This window comes from Mustelus asterias, unplaced genomic scaffold, assembly GCF_964213995.1.
Source record: "Mustelus asterias unplaced genomic scaffold, sMusAst1.hap1.1 HAP1_SCAFFOLD_94, whole genome shotgun sequence".
Lineage (NCBI taxonomy): Eukaryota > Metazoa > Chordata > Chondrichthyes > Carcharhiniformes > Triakidae > Mustelus > Mustelus asterias.
Window position 1 is genome coordinate 993,597 of NW_027590142.1, and position 25,634 is coordinate 1,019,230.

General features: G+C 44.5%; 1 protein-coding gene and 1 non-coding gene across 2 annotated transcripts in view; one reads left to right on the forward strand and one right to left on the reverse strand.

Annotated features, from left to right (window-relative positions):
- LOC144484165 (uncharacterized) overlaps window positions 1-25,634 on the reverse strand; it is a 385,513-nt gene that overhangs the window by 188,808 nt on the left and 171,071 nt on the right. The window lies entirely within an intron of this gene.
- Window positions 25,149-25,221, forward strand: trnav-cac (transfer RNA valine (anticodon CAC)). The gene has a single exon. It is a non-coding gene; the product is annotated as a tRNA-Val (tRNA).

Sequence of the window (25,634 nt, forward strand, 5' to 3'; positions counted from 1 at the left end):
TCAGCTCCGCTTACCCGCCCGCTCACCATAACCCTGAATTCCTTTACTGCTCAAAAATCTATCTTTACCTTAAAAACGTTTAACGATGTAGCCTCAACTGCTTCACTGGGCAGGGATTTATACACATTCACAGCCATTTACGTGAAGAGGTTCCTTCTCTACACAGTCCAAAATCTCCTCATCTTTATTTTGAGGTCTTGTCCCTTAGTTCTAATTTCATCTGCCATGGAAACAACCTCCTTGCTTCTATCTTATCTATTCCTTTTATAATTGTATGCGTTTCTATAAGAACCCCCATTTTCTTCCAAACTCCAATGAGCATTGGTACAACATTGGTGCGCAGAATGTGCTTTTGCAACAACGGATGACAGTTTTCTTAAGTTCTCTATTATTCAGCCGAATTTTAAATTCTACATTTTATTAATTTAATTTAAATTCCACCTGTCACCGTTGGTGGGATTTGAACTCGTGTTTCCAGAGCACCAGACAATACTTCCCCGAGCCACAGCCATTACCACGGTAAAATCACAAGGGCAGTAGATACCTGAGGACACCATCAAAAGGAGATTCACCCTCCAAGTCACTCACCATCCCGACTTGGAAATATATCGGCAGTTCCTTCAGTACTGCTGGGTCATAATCCTGCAATTGTCAGAATTTTATATCTTGCAATGAGATCTCCCATTCTTCAGAATGTAATTGAATGCACACCTCAATCTCTCCTCAAAGGACAATGCTTACATCCCAAGTATCAGTCTGGTGAACTTTTGGTGCACCCCATCTATAACAAGTATGTTCTTTCTCGCCTTCCTATCTAAACCCAGATTGGCGGGACATTGACATAGTGGTTAGCACTGCTGCATCATAGCACCAGGGACCCGGGTTCGATTCCTGGCTTGGGTCACTATCTGTGCGAAGTGTGCATGTTGTCCCCATGTCTGCTTAGGTTTTCTCCGGGTGCTCCGGTTTCCTCCCACAGTCTGAAAGATGTACTGGTTAGGTGCATTGACCAAGCTAAATTCTACATCAATGTACCGGAGTGTGACGACTAGAGGATTTTCACAGTGACATTATTTCAGTATTAATGTAAGCCTACCTGTGACACAAATAAATAAACTTAAAAGTTATTGTTGAATGCAAAAATTCAAATTGCATTCGGTGCACTGAGGGTGCTGGGTGGGGAATTGGATTGAACCCGTGTGCCCAGAATATTAGTCTGGGACTCTCCAGTGACATGGTCATTGTCCTACGATCTGCACCTTCCAAATATGTTATTCAGATTTGAATTAATTATTGAGCAACCTATATGAATGCATGAACATTTCTGTTTCAGTGTCCAGATGCGCCCTACGTCCGCCCCCTGCTGACTGCCCATTGCACAGCGGGAACAGGCGGATGTCACGATTCTCTCTGTCTTTCCTCTGGATGACCAGAGGTGCAGAAAATAATACAACTCAAACATTAGGCTGCAAACGGCAAGAACCAAAAGTACAACTGCAGAGTCCAAAAGCAGAAAGAAAGGCACATTCTGGGCTGTTTCGACGGTTTCAGGGCATGGAAATTAATCTGTTCTTATGTGTGCTGTAGATTTGAACCTAACGGCTCAGCGCTGAAAGATTAAATCGAAAAGTGAGCATGCGATGAGCAGGAGCTACTGTAAGTGCTTCAGTGCAAGGGAGCCCCATCAGTAAGACCAGAGCCTTGCAGTCATGGAGTATAGTGAGGAATCTCACTCTCTCTCTCTCTCTCTCACTCTCTCTCACGCACACATACTCTCACACACGCACATACACACACTCAAATAAACACGCACACAGGAAAACGCACACTCAGACATGCACACACACTCAGGTAAACGCGCACACACACTCAGACAATCAGAAACAAACACACATACAAACACGCACCCAAACGCTCAGACAAATACACGCACACAAACACACACCCATAGGCATACACACACACTCAGACAGAAATGCAAACTCTCTTAGACAAAAACTGACACACACAAACACAGACGTCGCCAAAGACACACAGATTACCTCAGGCAAAATAACACACACACATATACACACGCACACACACAGATACATACATGCACACAAGCACACGCATAGATACACACACTGTCAGATAAACACACACAGGCACACACACATTGACAAGCAAACACAAACACACACTCTCAGACAACACAAATATACACACACTCAAACAAGCACATAGAAACACACACACTCTCATAGAGCAGACACAAATGCTCAGACAAACTCAGACACACATACACACACGCTGCCTCTCAGCTAAATACACACACTCAGACAATCACAAACACAGACACACACAAACAGAATCTCAGAAATCATACGCACGGATACACCCACACAGAGCCCCAGACAGACACACACATGCAGTATCAAAAGAACATGCAGAGAAAGATATACACTGTTGCTCAGGGAAAACAAAAAACATACACAGACCCACACACACAGAAACAGAAAAAATAGAAACCGGAAAGGCCTTTCGAGCCTTCTTCACCACTCATTATGATCATGGATGATCATCAAATTCAATATCCTGATCGTGCCTTCCCTCCAAATCCATTGATCCCTTTAGCCCCAAGAGCTATGTCTAATTTCTTCTTGAAATCCTGCAACGTTTTGGTCATAATCACTTCCTGTGGTAGTGAATTCCACAGATTCACCACTGTCTGGGTGATGAAGTTTCTCCTTCACCTCAGTTCGAAAGGTTTTACCCCTTATCCTCAAACTATGACCCCCCTAGTTCTCGACTCCCCAGCCGTCTGGGATATTCTTTCTGAATTTACCCTGTCTAATACATTTAGAATTTTATCAGTCGCTATGAGATTCCCTCTCACTCTTCTAAACTCCAAATAATATAATCCTAACTGACTTCGTCTCTCCTCACACGACAGACCAGGAATCAGTCTGGTAAATCTTCACTGCCCTCGCTCTGCAGTAAGGACATCCTTCCTCAGAAAAGGACACCAACACTGCACACAATACTCCAGTTGTGGGCTCACCAACGCCCTATAGAATTGCAGTAAAATATCCCTATCCTTATACTCAAATGCTGTCGTTATGAAGGCCAGCATACCACTTGCCTTCTTTACCGCCTGCTGAACCTGTGGTGCTTTCTTTCAGCGCCAATACACGTGGATGCCAAGCTGTCGCTGAATATTCACCTCTCAATTTATTCAAATAATAATCTGCCGTCCTATTGTTGCCACCGAAGTGGATGATCTCGCATTTGCCCACATTATACTGCATCTTCTATGCATATGCCCATTCACTCTGCCTGTTTAAATCACACTGAAGCATCGCTGCATCCTTCTCAGAGCTCACCCTCTCACCTAACTTTGCTTCACCTGCAAATTGGAGAAAACACATTTAGTTCCCTCTTTGAAATCAATTATACATAATATGAACAGTTGGGCTCCTAGCATGGATCCCTGCGGTACCCCACTGGTCACTACCAGCCAATTGGAAAAACACTCATTTCTGCCAACTCTTTGCTTCCTATCTGCTAAGCAGCTTTCTATCCAGCTCAAGACACTATCCAGGCCACTTTTATGGTCGTACGCTATATGAGACCTTGCCGAAAGCCTTTTAAAGTCTCAATAACCCATACCCACCAGTTTTCCTTGGTCACCACTACTAGTTACATTCTCACACAATTTACCAAGCATGATTTCCCCTTTGCTAATCCATGTTTACTTCGTCTGATTTTACCACTGCCTTCCAAATGCTGAGTTATGAAATCCTTAATAATTGATTCGAGCAATTTCCCAGTTCTAATGTTCGGCTCTTTGCCTTATGGTTCACCCTATTTCTCTCTACCTCCCTTTTTGAATGGCGGGCGTATATTAGCTACGCTCCAATCTGTAGCGACCAGTTTAGAGTCTAAATATTTTTTCGAAAATGCCCACAAATGGATCAACTATTTGTTATGTTTCCCGCCTTCTTACTTTCATACTCTATTTTTTCCCTTCCGAATCAATTCCTTTTGTGCTGAATTGAAACTGCTCCAAATTCTCAGGTCTATGGATTTATTTGCCAATTTGTATGTTTCTTCTTCCCTTGTAAGCGATGGCTTGGCCACAGTTCCCTTACCAGTCTTCCACATCCTCTGTGCTAATATCTTTCTTCAATATCACATAGGATCCCTACAGTGCAGAAGGAGGCCATTCGGATTATTGAGTCTGCACCGACCACAATCCCAGGCCCTATTTCCGTAACCCAAATTATTTACCCTGTCAATCCCCTGACACGAGGGTCAATTTCGCATGGCCAATCAAGCTAACCCACACATCTTTGGACTGTGGGAGGAAACTGAGGCACCCGGAGGAAACCCATGCAGACACCGGGAGAATGTGCCAACTCCACACAGGCAGTGATCCGAGGTCGGAATTGTCACTGAGGCAGCAGTGCTAACCACTCTGCCACCGTGCTGCCCCGCTTTAAGAAACAATGTACTCCATTTTTTTGTTTTCTGTCTGTCCTTCCTAAACATCGAATGGCCCTCAATGTTTAGTTCCCATCCTTGCTAACCTTGGAGCCATGTCACCATAATGCCAAGTATATCATACATTTTGATATATTTCAAATGTTCACACACACACACACACACACAATCCGAGACCAACACACATATACATACACAGCACATACACATTCAGAAAAACACACAAGATCTGAGAAAAGCAGACACAAGCAAACTCGCAAACGCATACACACATACACACATACAGACACACGCACCTCTGAAAAACACACACACACACACAAACAGACAAATGGGCGGCACGGTAGCGCAGTGGTTAGCACTGCTGCTTCACAGCTCCAGGGACCTGGGTTCGATTCCCGGCTTGGGTCACTGTCTGTGTGGAGTTTGCACATTCTCCACGTGTCTGCGTGGGTTTCCTCCGGGTGCTCCGGTTTCCTCCCACAGTCCAAAGATATGCGGGTTAGGTTAATTGGCCATGCTAAAAATTGCCCCTTAGTGTCCTGAGATGCGTCGGTTAGAGGGATTAGTGGGTAAATATGTAGGGATGTGGGGGTAGGGCCTGGGTGGGATTGTGATCGGTGCAGACTCGATGGGCCGAATGGCCTCTTTCTGTACTGAAGGGTTTCTATGATTTCTATGAAACAGTCACGAGCACGCACACACATGATCTCACAAAAACCGATACAGGCAAACTCGCACACACAGGCCCATACACGGATATACTCGCTCAGACAAACACACGCACGCACACGCACACACATACTTTCTCTCTCTTTCAGACACGCAGACACGCTGTCAGACAAATACATGCACACACACACAGACAACCGCACAGACACAAACACACACACGCATTTAGACAAGTACAGAAAACATACACGCAAACACACAGGCAAATGCAGGCACACGTATTTCTTAGACGGACAGACACAGGACAACTCGCAAACACAGAGACACTCTCAGAAAAACACAGGCACACAGTCACAGACAAAGATACAATCACAAGAACACACTCAGACAAACACACACAAGCAAACGCTTGCACACAGAAATATATAGAGAAAAACTCAGACAAACAGACAAAGAAAACATACACTCTCAGACATGCATGCACACACACAGACACACTCGCTGGCAAATATACACACACAGACCCACACACAGCTGTACTATCAAACGAACACACAGGCACACACATACAAATTCACTCTGATGCAAACACACAGATACACATAATCTCTCACACAAAACACACACACTTAGAGACAAACACATAAGCACTCAGTCAGCACTCAGGCATACATACAATCACAGAAAAGCACATAGGCACCAACACACACACACACAAACACCCAGGCAAACACAGTCACGTACACAGAAACACACGCACACAGTCCAACATAGGCACACATATGATCTCAGTCAAGCAACATAGGCAAGGTTGTAAACTCACAGACCCACACTTTCAGCATAATACACACACATACACACACATGAACAGACAAGCAAACAGACACAAGCACACGCATACACAGACTCAGGAAACAACAGTCACGATCTCAGAGAAATAGACACAAGCAAAGTCGCACATACGGACACATACTAATAAATACTCAGACAAAAGCAAACACACACACACTCTCAGATAAACACAGAGACAAACCAAAAAAAATCAAGATGGCGTCGGACCATAGCGACTTATTGCATGCTGTGCCCCGCATCTCTCTAATGCTATCTTTTACTCTCGGTCTTTGCTTCTAAAACTCTATTCTAATTCTTTTGAAATCGATAACAATGTTTTAATTAAATTGACCTTTCTCTACCCCCTAGCTATGACTGTAACATTACATTCTGCAATCTCTCCTTTCCTTCTCTATGTGCGTGTAATGCCGTGTTTTTGAAACCTACTTTTCCACTCACGTAATGAAGGAGCAGCGCTCCGAAAGCTCGTGATTCCAAATAAACCTTAACCTGGCGTTTTGAGCCTTCTTACTGTTCTCTATGTGCGGTATGGGTTTTTTGTATAGCGCGTTTTAAGTACAGAAACAATACTTTTCACTGTATACTAATACACATGACAATAATAAATCAAATACAACAAAATCAAAAACATATACTCTCAGAAGAACACACAGAGACACACACACACAGACATACACACTATTACGGACAGTCTCACAAACACAGAGACAGACAGAGACCATAAAGTGTTGATGTCAATTTCAGTTTACTCAACCTGCTGGGTAACGGAAGCAAACTTAAAACCGGTGTGTGGGTTTTATTGTGTGATGAGATAATGTATAAATGTATCACCATAGCCCAGGGTGGGGTTGTAGTTGATCATTTATCTGCTGTCTGTACTCCTGAACAAATGTCAAATTGGAGAGGTTATCAAGTTTGTATTATAATGTAATGATGTGAAATATGTGGGAGAAGAATTGGTGTGATAAAGGGTGGAAAACAAACTGGGGAATGAGACTGAAGCTGCTGTGCAGACTGAATAGTTCTTGTTGTGTGAATGGAGGGACACATGTAGGGACGGATGGAGGGAGGAAGGGATGGACGGATCGAGGGACCGATCGAGGGAGGGAGCAATGGATGGAGGGATGGATGGGGGTGACCTGGGGGAAGTCATTGGGCAGAGACTGTGCTTGCTGCTGTTTCCCCTCCTGGCGCCAGGGGTCACTGGGACACTCCCTGCAGCTGCTGCTGCTGCTCCTCACAATGTCACATCTTGGCCGTACCCTGGACCAGCTGCAGCTCTTTGGCGGAACATCAGGAGCCAGTGGTGGGGAAGGACTGGCCGTCCTACTCCAGTGACGTCACCACCAGCCCCGACACCCGCCGTTTATTTTAAGAAAGAAAAAAAACGACTATTCAGAAATGGAGAAAGTGACTGAAATTCTGAACCAGACTGGCCACCGGGAGGTGATTTATATGTAAATAAAAATACAATTATTAATTTAATATGAAAGATGCCGCGACCAAAGCCATCCCAGACCTTAGGACGGTCGTGCTCGGCCCCGAAACTGCACGCAAACTTGAGACGGCGCAGGCGTGCGGTGGGATCCCGCCCGAGCGTTCCCCTGTTCGGGCGGAATTCCACATTGGCCCAAAACCTCAGCCCCCTCCCCTGGGTGAGGTGCCCCACAGCCTGAGCCGCCTCGCGGAAATGCCCTCCGTGCCTTTTTCTACCGCGCGGAGGCGTTTCCTGTGCGGGCTGCTGCTGCACACCCTCCACTACCGCCTCCTCGCCTGTCGCCCGGATACACCTTGGCGGGCCTTGTTGCCGCCGGGCGGCGGAGGTCCCCGCTGGAGCTCCCTCTACGGAGGGATCTCCCCCAATTACGTCGGGGACCTGGGGTGGAGGGTGATGCATGCAGCAGTTCCGCACAACCGTAGGATTCACTGGTTCACGGGCTCCGAAGACTGCCCTTTCTGCGGCCTTGTGGAGTCCGTGGACCATGTCTATGTTGAGTGACTTAGGCTGCACTCCCTTTATGTTTTCCTGAAGAACCTTTTATTGATGTTCTGTTTGCACTTCAGTCCCACGCTCCTGATCTACGGACACCCGGTGCGGAGAGGGGAGGGTCGGGATGGCGACCTCCTAGTGAACCTGCTCCTGGGCCTGGCGAAACGCGCCATTTACCGGTCCAGGCAGCGGGCGATCGAGGGGGCCGTCCATCCTGACTGTCTTCCCCTCTACCGCGGCTACGTTCGCGGCCAGGTGTCCCTGGAGAGGGAGCATGCGGTGTCCACGGGCGAGGTTGACGCTTTCCGCGCCCGCTGGGCACCGCAGGGGTTGGGGTGCATTATTGACCCTAATAATCACATTTTAATTTGATGTTTTTAAGTTTCCTTTGTATTTTGATTTCTGTTCGGGCTGTTCCCCCTCCTTTTTGGGGAGCTGCCCCTTTTACTTTGTCCCGATTTAATCTGAGTTTGTTTACTTGGTTTGGTTTGACCTAAAAAGAGGTCCCCTGTTCGGGCGGAATTCCACATTGGCCCAAAACCTCAACCCCCCTCCCTGGGTGAGGTGCCCCACAGCCTGAGCCGCCTCGCGGAAATGCCCTCCGTGCCTTTTTCTACCGCGCGGAGGCGTTTCCTGTGCGGGCTGCTGCTGCACACCCTCCACTACCGCCTCCTCGCCTGTCGCCCGGATACACCTTGGCGGGCCTTGTTGCCGCCGGGTGGCGGAGGTCCCCGCTGGAGGTCCCTCTACGGAGGGATCTCCCCCAATTACGTCGGGGACCTGGGGTGGAGGGTGATGCATGCAGCAGTTCCGCACAACCGTAGGATTCACTGGTTCACGGGCTCCGAAGACTGCCCTTTCTGCGGCCTTGTGGAGTCCGTGCTCCATGTCTATGTTGAGTGTCTTAGGCTGCACTCCCTTTATGTTTTCCTGAAGAACCTTTTATTGATGTTTTGTTTGCACTTCAGTCCCACGCTCCTGATCTACGGACACCCGGTGCGGAGAGGGGAGGGTCGGGATGGCGACCTCCTCGTGAACCTGCTCCTGGGCCTGGCGAAACGCGCCATTTACCGGTCCAGGCAGCGGGCGATCGAGGGGGCCGTCCATCCTGACTGTCTTCCCCTCTACCGCGGCTACGTTCGCGGCCAGGCGTCCCTGGAGAGGGAGCATGCGGTGTCCACGGGCGAGGTTGACGCTTTCCGCGCCCGCTGGGCACCGCAGGGGTTGGGGTGCATTATTGACCCTAATAATCACATTTTAATTTGATGTTTTTACGTTTCCTTTGTATTTTGATTTCTGTTCGGGCTGTTCCCCCTCCTTTTTGGGGAGCTGCCCCTTTTACTTTGTCCTGATTTAATCTGAGTTTGTTTACTTGGTTTGGTTTGACCTAAAAAGAGGTCGGGCGGAATTCCACATTGGCCCAAAGCCTCAGCCCCCCTACCTGGGTGAGGTGCCCCACAGCCTGAGCCACCTCGCGGAAATGCCCTCCGTGCCTTTTTCTACCGCGCGGAGGCGTTTCCTGTGCGGGCTGCTGCTGCACACCTTCCACTACTGCCTCCTCGCCTGTCGCCCGGATACACCTTGGCGGGCCTTGTTGCCGCCGGGCGGCGGAGGTCCCCGCTGGAGGTCCCTCTACGGAGGGATCTCCCCCAATTACGTCGGGGACCTGGGGTGGAGGGTGATGCATGCAGCAGTTCCGCACAACCGTAGGGTTCACTGGTTCACGGGCTCCGAAGACTGCCCTTTCTGCAGCCTTGTGGAGTCCGTGGACCATGTCTATGTTGAGTGTCTTAGGCTGCACTCCCTTTATGTTTTCCTGAAGAACCTTTTGTTGATGTTTTGTCTGCACTTCAGTCCCACGCTCCTGATCTACGGACACCCGGTGCGGAGAGGGGAGGGTCGGGATGGCGACCTCCTCGTGAACCTGCTCCTGGGCCTGGCGAAACGCACCATTTACCGGTCCAGGCAGCGGGCGATCGAGGGGGCCGTCCATCCTGACTGTCTTCCCCTCTACCGCGGCTACGTTCGCGGCCAGGTGTCCCTGGAGAGGGAGCATGCGGTGTCCACGGGCGAGGTTGACGCTTTCCGCGCCCGCTGGGCACGGCAGGGGTTGGGTGCATTATTGACCCCAATAATCACATTTTAATTTGATGTTTTTAAGTTTCCTTTGTACTTTGATTTCTGTTCGGGCTGTTCCCCCTCCTTTTTGGGGAGCTGCCCCTTTTACTTTGTCCTGATTTAATCTGAGTTTGTTTATTTGGTTTGGTTTGACCTAAAAAAAAGAGGACAGAGGGTAGCGGTAGAGGGGTGATTTTCTGACTGGAAGGCTGTGACTAGCCATGATCCACAGGGATCAGTTCCGGAACCTTTGCTGTTCGTAGTATATGTAAATGATTTGGAGGAAAATGTAGCTGGTATAATTGTAAGTTCACAGACGACACAAAAATTTGTGGAGTTGCGGAGAGTGAAGAGGATTGTCAGAGGATACAGCTACAGCAAAAGATAAACCGGTTGGAGACTGGGGCGGAAAAATGGCAGATGGAGTTTATTCTGGACAAGTGTGAGATAATGCATTTTGGAAGGTCCAATGCATGTCGGGATTATATAGGAAAGATAGAACCCGTAGGAGTATTGATAAGCAGAGAGATCTCGACGTACATATCCACCGATCACTGATAACATCAAAGGACAGTGGCTGAATGACAGACTCTCCAAGGTTCAAACCCGAAAAAAAGAAATAAGACGGTAGTGGGTTTAAATTTGTGATTCAAACCATGCTTGCGAACAGAGAGAAAATGTGCGACATGTTTTGTCCACAATTCCCAGTCTGGTGAGGTGACTGCGAGTAAATGGAAGAACACTGAACTGGGATATAATTAATGTCCTTATCGGGGCAAGGTGTCCTTTGGTGTTATTCACATCAGAAGAAAATCCTGATCTAGTTATGGTAAGGCAGAGATTCTGGTCCGTAAAAGGTGTCAGGAAACAACAAAGCTCGAAAATTACGCTCGAAATGACAGTGGCATTGTGGGGAAATTCAGTAATATTCGCAAAAAAGCATTCACAAAGCACGCTGTGTACCGACTGTGATCAAATGGACCGAGAAACGGAAAGGGGAGATGGGAAAGGGCTGGCCAATAATTGATACAGACTAGGAAATAACACCAAAGACAAATTGTCAGCTGACGCACCACGAACTCACTTTGGTGAGTGCCTTCGCTCGGAATTATAATACATTTCTGTTACTCTCACTGTTTTTCGGGTGAGCGCGCCCTCTGCTGATCACGAACTGGAACTATCAGTGCGGTGCTTTTGTCCGGGATCCGCTCTATCTCTGCAGCAGAAACACAAGGCGGTATCGGAGAGAAGCGTCCTGGTGACATTTGAGGAACAGTATTCCTTTGTACAAAGTAGGCAATATTTTTCCACATCCTCCGGGCTATAAATCCTCATTAAATATCTCGGAGTTTCGCTGGGATACAGGAACAGAGTAGGGAGAGTAGCTGTCGAGTATTTACAATCCAGCATTATGCTCTGTGCTTGGAGAACGCTTAATTCAGATTGATCATTGGACACAGAATCATCACTATTTCTGCAACAAAACACAGAATGTATCAAATATCTGCGAGTGAAAATAACACTTGGAACAAATATTCCCCATTTTTTAGTTCGTATATGTCTGTTTTGCTGCAGCTGTTTCTCTGATTGTATCTTCCTCTAAATCTATTCCTCATTCATTCATTTATATCACCGGTTCTTGCTCTGCTTAACTCCAGGTCTCGCCTCCAATTCCAATTATTCAATCCCTCTTGTTTTCTTCCCATATCTCCACCTACATTTCTCCCTTGTCTCTCCCTTACAGGTTTCAATAACAGATATCCCGCATAATGGACCATCAGCTGGTGCTCAGGTCCATCGTAATATTTTGATACTTTGAAAAAATTCCAGTAGTCATTTTACATTCCACTCCATGGAAGTACTCCAGAATGTGATGCATGTTGCTGTTGTTAGGAGTGAGATTAATCAACAACTTGCAGCCAATGCACATAGTACAAATCATGTATATCCAACGCCCAACATATCGACAGACATATCAAACACTCCCGCATTAATATCAAATATTAATTTCCACACCAAATGCCGTTATTAGTCATTTCCTTGGATATAATGAAACACAGGAGGAATTGCAACCGACAGGAATGTTCTCGGTGCCAATATGAAATAATGCATGTCTATGTGCACATATGATAGGGGAGATCTGAAATAAAAACAGAAAATTGCTGGAAAGACTCTGTGGAGAGAGAAACTGAGCTAAACATTTGCGACTTTGAAACTCCGAGTTGGCTGAGCAAAGGAGATAATTCTGCCTTTTACTGTAAAGGATATATGAAAATTCTGTCCCAAGGCAACTAATCGAAAACCATACATCAGTGTTGCATTTCTACTTTGTCCTCGGTGACGATATGAAAGATATTTACCATGGAAGTAATATATATGATTACGTATTCCATTAAACCTCCATTGACGTCATTCTCCTTTAATATTCTGGATCGAGAGAATGCCGAAACCAGGAAACGGCAATTAGTGGAATTGCAGCTTCCCGTTTTGATTTTAAGTGAGCAATTTTTGAAGGAGAGTGTTGACCATAAAAAACAACTTTCTTTTGCATGGACAATTATCGGTGGAGTGTCTGCGATCTCTCAATCACAGCAGATATTAACACAAAAGAGACAATCGATTGAAATCCAATGAAATACAATCACCTGATGCCCTGAGAGCATCCGCTCGTTCAGCCTGCAACAGAACCGTGGCCTGAAATTTGTCATTTCATCTGTTAGCAGAAACGCCACAGACTCTTCAAACTCTTCATTCACTCAACAAGACGTTTGACCAGTCCTAATGGAGACAGCACATCGGTATCAGGCGCTGGGGTGTGCTACTGTGTCAGTGAGTCACTGAGACACAAAACCCGCACGTAGCAGATAAACTATCCAGTTATATCCCGAGGTGATGAGAAGCTTTTTTTATTGGTCGTGGTTCATCCTGAGCAACTCCGTGACGAAGGACTCTGTGCTCTACGGGCTGTTCCCAGGGACAAACCGAGACAAGCACCAATTGCTGTTGGAGAATTTTCAACTGGGTAAAATACACCATTTGCCTTCCCGAAACCAGTTGATCTTCATGTGCAAAGAATTGTCCTCGATCGAGTGTTGCAGACAACACATTCCAGGGCACAGGGCTACCGATTGAGGGACGCACTAAACCTTGGGGCTGTTGCTGCAAAGGCGCAATGAGGAAAACTGCGATCTTTCGGCCATTGTGATCTGAGGGGAGCAGAACTCTATATGAATGCCCCGTGCTGTTGGACTCACATTGAATGAATGCAGTGAATATTACACGTCTCGCAATTCTACTGAAGCACCTGAGAGTGTAACTTGTTCAATGTAGACAACCTAAATAACATCGCCCCTCCTGTATTGACGATCTTGAAATATGTATTATGTTCCATTGATTGCACTGAAGCTCTTCAATGTGCAACATTATCTTTGCAGAAAACTTCAGTATCACTGCACTTTCTGAAATGACCATTTTGCAACGTTCTGTAATGTTTCATTGAATGCGTTGAAGCACGTCAGAGTGCAAAATTATCTGTGTCCGAAACCTAAACGTTATTGCACTTTCTGTAAAAACCGTTCTGAAAAATTCTGTAATGTTCCTTTAATTATACACAGAGTGCAACAGCTTCATTGTCGAAACCTTGAATGTTATTGCACTTGCTGTTATGGCCATTTTGAAGTATTTTGTAATGTTCTTTCAGATACTTTATGAATAAGTTTTCTTTTGGAAAAAAGCACAACGTCCCAGTTTGCGAGTTCACAATCCTCACAGCTGTCACTGCTCCCTTCAGTAAGTTGACTACATTGTGAACTACTGGTGAATACATAGAGCTTCTACAAATACATAAAAGGCAAAAGAATAACAAGGAAGAGAGTAGGGTCTGTTAAGGATCAACTAGGTCATCGATGTGCGGATCCACAACAGCTGGGTCAGATCCGAAATGAATATTTCTTATAAGTATTTATTGTTGAGAAAAGCATAGATGTTCGGGGCCTTGGGGAAATAAATAGTGATGTCTTGAGGAGTGTACATATTACTGAGAAGGAGGTGTTGGAAGTCTTAAAGCGCATCAAGGTGGATAAATCCCCGGGATCTGATGAAATGTATCCCAGGACATTGTAGGAGGCGAGGGAGGAAATTGCGAGTCCCCCAGCAGAGATATTTGAATCATCGACAGTCACAGGTGATGTGCCTGAAGATTTGAGGGAGGCAAATGTTGTGCCTTTGTTTTAAAAGGGCTGCAGGGAAAAGCCTGGGAACTACAGGCCAGTGAGCCTCATACCTGTGGTGGGTAAGTTGTAAGGTATTTTGAGAGGCAAGATCTGCAGGAATTTAGAGACGCAGGAACTGATTAGGGACATTCAGCATGGCTTTGTGAGTGGAAAAATCATGTCTCACAAACTTGATTATGCTTTTTGAAGGGGTAACCAAGAAGGTAGATGAGGGCAGTGCAGGTGATGTTGTCTACATGGACTTTAGCAAGGCTTTTCACAAGGTACCGCATGGCAGGTTGTTGCATAAGGTTAAATATCATGGGATCCAGGGCGACGTAGCTAAATGGATACAAAATTGGGTTGATGACACAAGCCAGAGGGTAATTGCCGAGGGTTGTTTTTCAAACTGGAGGCCTGTGACCAGAGGTTTGCCTGAGGGATCAGTACTGGGTCCGCTGTTATTTGTCATTTATATTAATGATTTGGATGAGAATATAGGAGGCATGGTTAGTAAGTTTCCAGATGACACCAAGATTGGTGGCATAGTACACATTGAAGAAGGTTTTCTCGGACTGCAACGGGATCTTGATCAATTGACCAGTGGGCTGACGAATGCAGATGGAATTTAGTTTAGATAAATGCGAGGTGATGCATTTTGGTAGATTGAACCAAGGCAGGACTTACTCAGTTAATGGTAGGGCGTTGGGGAGAGTTACAGAACAAAGACATCTAGGGGTACATGTTCATCGCTCCTTGAAAGTACAGTCACGGGTGGACAGAGTGGTGAAGACGGCATTCAGAATGGTTGTTTTCATTGGTTAGAGCATTGAATACAGTAGTTAGGACGTCTTTTTGAAGTTGTACAAGACATTGGTAAGGCCACACTTAGAATATTGTGTACATTTCTGGTCACCCTATTATAGAAAGGATATTATTAAACTAGAAAGAGTGGAGACAATATTTACTAGGATGCTACCGGGACTTGATGGTTTGAGTTGTAAGGAGAGGCTGGATAGACTGGGACTTTTTTTCTCTGGAGCGTCGAAGGCTGAGGGGTGATCTTACATAGGTCTATAAAATAATGAGGGGTAGATCAGCTAGATAGTCAATATCTTTTCCCAATGGTGGGGGAGTCTAAAGCTAGAGGCATAGGTTTAAGGTGAGAGGGAGACCGTACAAAAGTGTCCAGAGGGGCAATTTTTTCACACAGAGGGTGGTGAGTGTCTGGAACAAGCTGCCAGAGGTATTAGTAGACGCGGGTACAATTTTGTCTTTTGAAAAGCATTTAGAAAGTTACATGGGTCTGATGGGTATAGAGGGATATGAGCCAAATGCGGGCAATTGGGACTAGCTTCAGGGTTTGAAAAAAAGGGCAGCATGGACAAGTTGGGTCAAAGGGCCTGTTTCCATGTTGTAAACTTATATGACTCTATGACTCTATGGTACTATCCATTCCTCAGGAAAATGGTTACTCGGGCCGGCTGAAGCATGTTAGCATTTTACTGCTCTTTATTTCTATGTATTTTGTTAACGTTGAGCTCTTGACTGTTGTGCGGGAAAGGTTAATCCAAATTAATATCATCACCGCGATATTGAGCCAGGTCTGCACCGACAGCAGTTATTTGTTCAGTCACTTCAGTTGCAGACGGAGATCTGTGCACCGTACAGACAAGGAGGAGTCTGTTGACCTATTGTGCCTGTGCCAGGACTTCGCATGGGCTATCCAAATAAGTCCACATCCCTGCTCTTTACAAAGAGTCCTGAAGGAAACTTGGTCCATCACGCAAACCAGCCTCCCATCCACTGACTCTGTCTACACTTCCCGCTGCCTCAGAAAAGCGCCCGGCATAATCAAGGACCCCATGCACACCGGGCATACGCTTCTCCACCTTATTCCGTTGGGAAAAAGAAACGGATGTCTGAGGTCACGTACCAACCGACTGAAGGACGGCTTCTCCCCTGCTGCCATCGGACTTTTAAATGGATCTACCATACATTAAGCTGTTATTTCTCTACACCCTGGTTTTAATTGTAACACTGCATCCTGCACCCTCTCCTGTCCTTCTCCCCTATGTTCTCTATGTATGGTAAACTTTGTCTGTATAGCATGCAAGAAACAATACTTTCCACTGTAGACCAGTGTTTGTGAAAATGCTAAATCAAATCAAATCAAGTTTATCCAAACCCAAGACAATTCCTCCTATACATCTTTTGAAACAATATTCAGTTATTTCATTCAGAAAAACAATGAGAGAAATAAAACCTGAAATAGAGGCATGCATTCTAATGAGCATTTTCTAAAATTTTATACTGTTGACGGATTGCGATATTAAGAATGCTGAAAATTTATTGTACTGAGCTGGTGCTCCCAGTTTGTCTGATTCTAGGAGCAGCGCTCCGGAAGCTTGTGCTACCAAATAAACCTGTTGGACTTTAACCTGGTGTTGTGAGAGTTCTTACTGTCATGAATTAGCGCAGAAAGGAGCTCTCAGCTAATTGGATGAATCCAGAGCAAAGAGCCCAGGAGCTTATTGGATATCAGCTGATGACGCTGCCAGGAATAAACCAATTTGTAGATTGTGGTATCCAATCAGCTCTTTATTCTCTAATCAGTGCTCTCCACTCTTCCGACCATAGGTTCTGTAGGGTGTGACGTCAGATCAGCCACAGCCAATGCTCTCAGCTTTATCTTGTTCAAGCTTCTGCAGCTTTTGGAGAAACAAGTCCCTGGAATCCAGGAGCAGCAGCAATGCGGCTCCCCGTTTTCACTCTGATCTGGGTGACATTCATTGTTGATGAGTTTAATACTTTAAAAATGAGTTATTTTCTGGAGGAATAAAGTTGAAAAGCAGGACATTCATGTTATACAGGTATTGGACAAATGAATTCTTGCGAGTGGTTTTAGTCTTTTGAAAATAGATTCGAAAAGCACACTGAAAAGGCGATTTCGAGAAATGGTACTCGGATTGGGAGATGAGAGCTATCAGAATGCAAGATTATGATTACTTTCTCGACTGACCAAAGAAACTAACGCAAACCTGACTGATCTATTTATAATGATAACGAGGATTGGCGTGGTGGACGGGGAGAGGATGATTCCACTTGTAGGAGGAATCCAAATATATGTCCCAAAATTCTAATGAAACAAATAGATCAACTGGGAATCGGAGAGAAACATCTTTAGAAAGAGTTGGGTAGAATGTGACTCATATTAACACAATGAACACTTGAGGAGAGGAGCAAATACTTATTTAAAGGTAAACTAAACTAAACAGCTGAGGAAGAAAGGGACAACTGCATTGAGAAGAGGCGAGAGGGAGGAATCTCCAGGGGACTGTAAACGGGAACATAGATCAGTTGGAGAGAATGTGGTATGATTCAATACATTCAATACATATTTTTATGTTGCACTGTCAGTGAATTTTCTCCCTTAGTTCAATTGAACTTTTAATCAATGTTTTTCCTTTCTTTAACCGTGTGTTTCAGATCTGAGCGATGGAGATTCTGTTCCTCAGCGGGAATCCTCACTCACACGGACAGAGGGAGAAGATGTCACTTTAAACTGCACCTTTACCGACGATGCTTATTATTTATTTTGGTATCGTCAATACCCAGGAAAACAGCCTGAGTTTGCAGTCCGGAGAGACAAGAAGGGCGGTTTTGAATTAAAGGCGGATTTCGCTCGGACTCGGTTTTCTGATTCAGTCCAGCAGTCAGACAATTTGTACCGAGTGACTATTTCGGAGCTGCGGCTGTCTGACACCGCGGTCTATTACTGTGCACAGAGTCTCACAGTGATGAGAACGAGTGAAATCCTCGTACAAAAACTGCCGCAAGTTTCTGAGTCACAGCTGCTGTCTGTCGAGTGTTGTTTCTAACAGCGGGTTATACACTAACACGTCAATACATTCCTGTGAACGCAAACCAGCCCACAATTCACACAAACACCATCTAAAATCGTTCACAGAATCCGTCTGATTATTACATTCACTGTGCGAGGGAAGAATTAGCTGTTGTTTATTTGGAATCACCGGGAAATCGGCACTAATATTGAGAATTCAAAATGCTGCAGGTAGCCTTGAACTAGTTGTACCCTTGTTCTGATGTTTCAAAGAAACTCGGGGCAAAGAAACGAATACAGTTTGGTTTGATATGTCAGTCAATAGTGTAAACTGATGCCCGCCTGCTGAGGCAAATCCTCATAATCACATCAGCCTGATTAAACATCTCTCAATGTTACAGTAATGAAATAAAAGTATCAACTGGGAATCGAAGAGAAACTTCATTGGAAAGAGTTCGGAAGAATGTGACTCATATTAACACAATGAACACTTGACACATATTAAAACTCAGAATTCTTAACAGTAAAGGTACAAAAGTTTATTTCAATACATGCTTAGAATCCAATGAACAATGATTAATATCTCTATTAATAATGTCGGAGGACAGGTTTGGTGTACTCTAGAGACTGGAACATTTGGTAAGAAAATCGACTGAATGCAGAAACCTAATTGAGAAGAGCGTCAGAAAGTTCCTGAAGGACAACTAGGGATGGGCAATAAATAGCGGCCGAGCCAGCAAAGCCCACATGCCCGAAAGTCTTTCTTTAAAAGTCTGCTGTAATCACCAGAAGTGCTTTGGGAAATCGAAACCGCGGGATAAGTCTTTATGCTCAGACAAATATTTTGTTGGGATATGGGCCAAACGCGGGCAATTGGGACTTGCATAGTGGTTAGAAGAGGGTAGCATGGACAAGTTGGGCAGAAGGGTCTGTTTCCATGCTGTAAACCTCTATGACTCTATGACTCTGTGACTACTTCCATATCCGTTATTTCCCTGAATATCCACAAATCTATCAACTGCCTTCAAGAAATCAAACGACTGTACAATCATCGCTCTCTTTGACACATAGAGTGCATTAAAGCGAATGTATGGTTTTTGACTGAGATGATTTTTGAGATATGACTCTGATTAGTTTTATTTCATGTTGTAATAACAGCACCAGAGTCTCCTATTCAGAGTTGCTCGTAAACGACAGAAACTACTATAAAGAGGGATTTTACATACACTGACAGACATTCAGCACAAAGAACCTGATCATTCGGTTTAATTGGTTTTAATGAGATGATTTTGTTTCTATTAACTGTTCACAATCCAGCTCAGAGATCGGATTCAGTGAGAGGAGGTGAGAATGCCTTTGCTGGTTTTTGTACGGACTAACTGCGTCTCTGTAACTGCGGTTCAGCGCACACTGTTACAGATACACGGCAGAGACAGAGACACGGACCCCGGTGATATTTAATGGAGCTGTTTTCTTGTCTCTGTCCAAATTAGCAGAAAACTGGTCCGAAACATCAGGAGACTTATCCCCCTTCCCCTTGCCGTAACTTTTCACTAAATATCTCGGAGCTTCTCCGGGGTACAGGATGTACCAGAATAGAGTTTGGTCAACGTACTTAGCTTTATAACTGCAGTTCAAAATTACCGTCTGTACTTCCTGAACCGTTAATTCAGGCGGCTCCTGGGAAACTGAAGTTTGGCCATTGGTTCCTGTAACAACATATAGACTGTGTGAGAAATCTGTGAGTGAATATAACCCATTGAACACACACTGAGGATTTGAGCACAGACTCACGGGGCAGCATGTCCATTATTATCAGTAGAACACGCAGGGAACATGTGGTTCCTGAATGGACAGTAAACAGCGACACTGTTTAAAATATGTTGTTGCTTCTAGTCTTATATCACGGAGTAAACTCAGACCAGAGGCAGCTTCAATAATTGGCAAATTGGGGGGTTTTCCCAGTGTTGCAATTGGCTGGTCCCCTTGAGATAACGTCAGCTGTGGACCAAACACTGTTAGTGGAGGACTAAACACAGCTGGCTCCCTCCAAACACATTCCATCCCGGGCTGTGTGTGTTTTTCTCACGCTCTTTCTCTCTCCATGAGAGGTGAATAACATTATCAGTTACACTGTCTCTTTCTCGGTTAACCCTCTTTCATTCGAACTCAATGTCCCCCTTTTTATAGATAGATTTTTCTTTCTAAATAAAGTTAAAAGTGAAATAAATAATTTACCCTCATTTACTCTGCGGGTATTAATGAGTGCATCCACTGCATGAACATAATAGTAGCTACTGCTTTATTTATACCGGGGATAAGTAATCACCCAAGTCCACATTGACTTGCATTTCCACTGGGATTACTCTTATACTGGGAAAGTACTGATTCAATCAGTCATGATTTCTGTCCAGAAACTTCAGAATGTGACAACTCTCAGTGTGCCTTTAATATTGGATCACATTTAACAGGTTCCCCTGACAGATAGGCATCTGATACAGAAAGATGGGAAGTACTGATTTATTAAGTTATTCACTCGGGACATCTGTGGGTTTTGTGATTTTGATCAGGAAATGATTGGATTTATACAGGAATAATCTGAGCGCCAAATGTCACATTTCCCCAACAGTGACAATCACTGACGTTAGGGAGGGAAAGCCACTCAGCTGGGGCAGCATTGTCAGGTTCATCATCTGTACATTTTCTCTGAAATTCAATGCAATGTGTTTTGCGGACAAGGAACCATTGATTGAGGACCTGCGCCAGTTTTTGTACGAAGCCCGCGGGATCCTCATTCAGTGTGGGTCTCAGTGCACAGTAATACACGGCGTTATCTGTCATCTTCAAATCTTTCATGGACAAGTGAAAAGTGCTTTGTGTCTCGCTGAGATTCCAGCTGAAATGTTTAAAGCCGGGAGCCGTATCGGTAAATCCATAACTCTCGGCTCTGAGCAGATACTGAGGAGCTCGGTGTGGATACTGGCGATACCAGAACAGGACATAGACTGTAGGTAAACCCTATACAGAGTAACTGCAGGGTATTGCTGAATCTTCACCCTCTGCTGCTTCAACTCTTGGTTCTGACTGGGACACTGAGTCACCGTTATTCATCTCTGAAAACAGACAACAGACACGCAGCGGTTTAGAAGGAGTAACAACAACGGAATAATCGCCTAGAAATGGAAATGGGCAATGAATATGGTGATTGGCGGATTTCAGTCAAAGGTTCAAAATGACCGTCCTGTGAGCAGGACAATAAGAAGTTTCACAACACCAGGTTAAAGTCCAACAGGTTTATTTGGTAGCAAAAGCCACACAAGCTTTCGGAGCTCCAAGCCCCTTCTTCAGGTGAGTGAAGGGGCTTGGAGCTCCGATAGCTTGTGTGGCTTTTGCTACCAAATAAACCTGTTGGACTTTAAGCTGGTGTTGTTAAACTTCTTATTGTGTTTACCCCAGTCCAACGCCGGCATCTCCACATCACCAGGACAATAACCAGAGACAGACAGACTTTCACCTCCATAGTTCCAGTCTGAACACCAGAAACAGAGGCAGTGATCACTGTCTGCATAAGACCTGGAAATGGAGAAGTTGAAACAGTCAGTGGAATGGTATGAGGCCGAAAGTCACTTCGTCTCTCCGCCCATTTTTACATCTTCAAACAGACGCTTCCTCTCGAAGGGAATCGTGATTTTTCATAAGTGATCAGAGAGCGCCCTCCCGTGGACAGCAATGCCGCATATTGGAAACAGATACACACACGGTCACCTGTAAAGGCTGATAGATAGATATCTAGATAATAGAATCATAGAATCATAGAATTTGTACAGTACAGAAAAATGCCATTCGGCCCAACGAGTCTGTACCGATCACAAACCTACCCAGGCCCTCTTCCCGTAACCTCATACATTAACCCCGCTAATCCCCCTGACACTAGGGTCAGTTTATCATGGCCAATCAAACTAACCTGTACATCTTTGGACTGTTGGAGGAAACTGGAGCACACGGAAGAAACCCACGCAGACACGGGGAGAGCAGATACACACACGGCCACGTGCAAAGACCAACACGTGTCAGGATATATAAACATATAGATAAAAGCCCAGACACAGACATCAATTCCAATGTCCCTCGTTATAAATCCGGAATTATTCTGTAGATTTCTGACACATTAGTCTGAGTTGCTAACTATGAAAACACACGAATAACTCCAACTCCGTGTTCACTAGAAGCCTCGTGAACCGCACAGAATCAACAAAAGCATAGACACAGGGACAAGTAAACACAGTGATCGATTCTCAAACTGATCGACTCAAACACACACAGACAATCACTAAGGAAGATAAACAAACAGACTAAAACAGCCACTGACACACTCAAGAGAAGTTCACCCATGGACAATGTCAAAAGCGTACTAGCTCCAGAGTAAACTTCCTGAACTGGAATTCCCTGGGGTCGTGTCAGTGCGGCAATATCGTGTTAGATATTCATTGCGATGGAACTGCCCATTTTAACAACAGGAACAGCCAGAAATCTATTTCTCATCAATGGTGATCATTAATTGATGACTCAACAGTGGACACTTTTGGAGAATAAGCAATAATGGATGTATTTATTTTTACAGCCAGACATATTCTGGATGTGTCCATATCATGTTTAAAGTTTATTTATTAATGTCACAGCTGGATTACATTAATACTGCAATGAAGTTACTGTGAAAATCCCCTAGTCGCCACACTTCGCCACCTGTTCGGGTACACGAAGGGAGAAATTTAGCATGGGAATGCACCTAACCAGCACGTCTTTCGGACTGTGGGAGGAAACTGGAGCAAATCCACACAGACACAGGAAGGACGTGCAAACTCCACTCAGACCCAAGCCAGGAATCGAACCCGAGTCCCTGGCGTTGTGAGGCAGCAGTGTGCCACTGTGCTACCGTGCCACCCCGTGTGAGGTCAGTGTAGGTAAGACAGATTCCCCACCCATTCTCGAGGTTGCCAGATCGGATGTTTGGGACACAGGAGGACAACACAAGGAGACTGCTTCAGGTATAGGTGATTAATTCTCCTCTGTTATATTCCACACTCTGGAAAGTTGTGGAGTTAATTAGTTATATTATATATAATTCAGAAATAATGGGGAGATGCTTCATCCGATTAAACTCGTTTTGTAAATTTTGTAAATTTGTAAATATATGTTTACATTGAAAACTATATTGGGAAGCTATATCCAATACTTCATGCCATTGGGTCAGGGAAACGTTGTTACTTAAAGCAAACTGTACATGGATTCCACAGAAACTCCTTCTTCAAATGGGGATTGGACAATGACTTGAAAGGGAGAAAAATCAGCTTCATGGAATGAGAGAAGGAAATTGAAATGAGAACAAAGAACAGTGCAGCACAGGAACAGGCCCTTCGGCCCACCAAGCCCGCACCGATACATCAGTTTGGTAGCTCATCATAATATAACTGGCAGAGGCATTAAGGACCCCATGCACTCTGGACATTCTCTCCTTCACCTTCTTCCTTCGGGAAAAAGATACAAAAGTCTGAGGTCACGTACCAACCGACTCAAGAATAGCTTCTTCCCTGCTGCTGTCAGACGTTTGAATGGACTTACCTTGCATTAAGCTGATCTTTCTCTGCACCCGAGCTATGACTGTAACACTGCATTCTGCACGCTCTCATTTCCTTCTCTATGAACGGTATGTTTTGTCTGTATAGAGCGCAACAATACTTTTCACTGTATGTTAATACATGTGACAATAATAAATCAAATCAAATCAAAGTCTTTATTGGATCAATATGTCTACAGCAGTCCCAATGAGTGTTGCAACATTTCAAAAGAGTCCCATTGGGTCCTACGGACGCCAGCAGTTTCTGTAGTGTAATGGTGGTTGCATTCACCTCACACACGGAAAATCCCTAGTTCAAAACCATGCCGAAATATTATTATAATTTGTTCATTAAGGTGAGGGAAGTTTACATGATTGAAATTTGTTGCTGAACATTATCCGAAACTCGATATTAAAGACATGTTATCTTTGCTCTGACCTCGGCCTCAAAATCTTTCAGCAAAATCAGAGATCTTGTATTTTTATGACGCAATGAGAGGAAATAGATGTCCCTGTTTTGACACCGTGGACATATCAGCAACTCATTCAATCCACAACAGAATTGAATGGCTTTGTTGATGCAGACTAACAAAGTTAATCATCATCTGAACCATGTGTAATAGGATTGTGTGCTCCAAAAGGCAGACACAAGTGAAACTGTAACTGAATTGGAGGAAATGGCGCACATTGCGCGGAACCATTATTTAACATCGTTCTTCAGAGTAAAGAAATAGGGAAAACCACTCAGACAGTTGAGGAAATCGAGAATCAGTGCGGATCTACTGGACTTTCCTACAGCTGAACGGGATTAAGACGCCTGAGTGTTTCATACACAGAATAAAGAGGGATCAAGTATAACTAACAAATCATTCTTAAATCTATTCCCTTTAAATATATTTGATTTTGTTTAAAAGCTGATTGTGGTCAATCTCAATTAAGTACCGTGACATGTGTATTACCCAGTGACCCGATTCCTTTTGTTGGTCAGCCATGTTTGCAATTCAATGTTGCCTATTTCGGAGATATTTCATTCAGAATGAGGAGATATGTAATGAATAAAAATATGTTAATATTAAACATTGAACAGCGAACAAATATTGGGTGGAACTGGTTGAAATTATTCGATGGAAGATGAGAATGATGTATTAATGATTGAGCAGAAATCATTGCTCCCTTAGATATTTGCCGGACGACCGCTTTTAAAGGTTGAAGTTCAAGATAAGTTGAGAAATCAGGTTGAAAGAAACGGTTTTTGTCTTGTATTGAGTGACATGGACTCTCAGTATAACCATTGGAGCCTGCAGCAACACAGTCGAGTTGAACATTGTGATCATGCCAATTGGTGGCACTATGCTGTCAATTGTTTCTGTAGTGTAGTGGTTGTCACGTTCGCCTCACACGCGAAAGGTCCCCGGTTCAAAACCGGGCAGAAGCATTTATTGAAATTATTCAGTGAGTATGAGGGAAGTTTTGCATGGTTTCAGTTGTTGCTGAACATGATCTGAATCTCAATGTTGCAGCCATGTTATCTTTGCTCTGACCTCGGCCTCAAATGCTCTCAGCAAAATCAGAAATGCTGTATTTTAAGACGCAATGATGAAATAAATGTTTGTACTTTGACACCGTGCGCATATTAGCAACTTGTTCAGTCCATAACAGAATTTAATGGATTTATAAATGCAGACTAACATAGTTAATCACCATCTGAAACAGGTGTAATAGTACTGTGTGCTCATAAAGACAGACACAAGTGAAACTGTAACTGAACTCGAGGAAATGGCGCACATTTCCTGGAAACATATTTTTAAAATTGTTCTTCATAATAAAGAAATGGGAAAAAATCACTCA